Source organism: Triticum dicoccoides, chromosome 3A (assembly GCF_002162155.2).
Source record: "Triticum dicoccoides isolate Atlit2015 ecotype Zavitan chromosome 3A, WEW_v2.0, whole genome shotgun sequence".
NCBI classification, from domain to species: domain Eukaryota; kingdom Viridiplantae; phylum Streptophyta; class Magnoliopsida; order Poales; family Poaceae; genus Triticum; species Triticum dicoccoides.
This window is the reverse complement of record NC_041384.1, coordinates 283,191,253-283,192,871: the sequence shown is the minus strand read 5'-3', so window position 1 is coordinate 283,192,871 and position 1,619 is coordinate 283,191,253. Positions and strand designations below refer to the sequence as shown.

Sequence of the window (1,619 nt, the reverse complement as noted above, 5' to 3'; positions counted from 1 at the left end):
TAATGGAAGGCTACAGGGGTGGGTGCGGTGATAAATTAAACGGGTATGGTTCAATGCAGTCCGTTTAGTGGCTAACGTCTGAGCCATAGTCCAAGACGCGGGAGCCCCATCTGAGCCGCTGCTGTGGGGATGACGGCCATTGCATTAAAAGCGGTGGATGGGTGGGCCATGGTGTGGGAAAAAGCTGCGCATACAAGTCTGAATACAGACTAAAATACATGGGGCGATGCGAATCTTAGCAGTAGCTAACGGCTATGATATCGAGTCCATCTGAGCTCGAGCTCAGACTTTCGGTTTATACTTTCCTTGAATAGTTGTATGCTGGAAGTTTGTTCACCATTACAGCTGCGATGGGCAAAGAAGACTCGCCATGTTTCATAAGGGATGGTCTGAAAAGACTCTCAACCCTGCCAATGCACATAGATGCGTGGAAGAAATCAGCCACCCAAGTACCTACAATGATGTCTCTAATCCGGGCCAAGGCTTATGTGCTAGAAATGGATCCATCTGAGATGGCTGGCGGGTTTCAATACGTATGGTACTCGATTCACGGCAAAGGACTATGCCCGCTGCATGAAAGAAACTCGTGTCTTGGTGAGTCAATTGGTTCAAGGCCTCGATCTGAAGAAATATCGGGCGGCTTACAATGAAGAGAACATGGGAGTTGACCCGCCCACTTTTGACCCTATCAACTTGACTCCTGCTGGTCGTAAGCACATAGTTGCTCCTGATGTTGACCCATCAATTATCATGCAAGTTGATGTTATCTTCCAAGAATTAACGACCTACAATTGGGATCTTGACAACCTTCAGAACCAAGACGAGCTAGCGCAGGATGATACGGAAAACATCAACTACGGCAGATGATCAAGGCGTCAACCCAGAGCAGGTTAACCCGGATGGTACACGAGCCGTCTTGCAGGAGTAATGACTCCTAAGAAAACTTTGATGATTTATGTAAGCCCTGCTGTGGCTTTTGTAACAGGATAGTACAAACTTTGTTGTCTTTGGTGCCTTCGTGTACTTTTGAAACTTTGGAAGTATAGCTGCTTATGGCTGGTGTGGTGCTTCCCTTGACCCTCCTAGCATGTTAGGAAATACCAACTTCTTTGAAGTACGGCAAGGCATTGTTGTATGAACCGCCAATTGCTATTCTTTGTCTTGATTGATTCACAAGTGAAAATCATCATAACCCGGTGTGTTATGGACCCGGCGACTCATGGTCATAGTGAAACTCTATGATCAAAATAAACCGTTGTTTTAATGACCCAGCAGCTCATGGCCAATTGATGATCAAAAGAGATAATCTAGTAAAACAGATAATTTATGTAAAGAAAAAATAGTTAGATAAATATAAATATTAAGTTGGCTTTCAAGGCTGGACACAGAGATCGGCCTTCGAGGCTCGAGTCTTGCTTCAATGAAGCTGGCATGATAGCCTATGGTTTGTAGCTCTCTGTAGGCCGGCTGATGAGGACATCAATACCAGTTTTACACCCACAGCCCTTTCTGCTATACATACTAGACAAATTACTAGGGCTCGCACACGCCAATTAAATTATCAGGTACTTTCATTTATTGGTAATTATTATAATGTTCATGAGAATATGATGCTGACA

At 44.5% G+C, this 1,619-nt stretch overlaps 1 protein-coding gene across 1 annotated transcript in view; it reads left to right on the top strand.

Annotated features, from left to right (window-relative positions):
- Window positions 1-1,139, top strand: part of LOC119268078 — a 4,694-nt gene extending 3,555 nt beyond the window's left edge. Inside the window, exon 11 of the mRNA XM_037549581.1 lies at window positions 17-1,139. The gene's annotated coding sequence lies outside the window, so the exon portion shown is untranslated. The remainder of the gene's footprint in view (window positions 1-16) is intronic.
- Window positions 1,140-1,619: the final 480 nt, after the last annotated feature.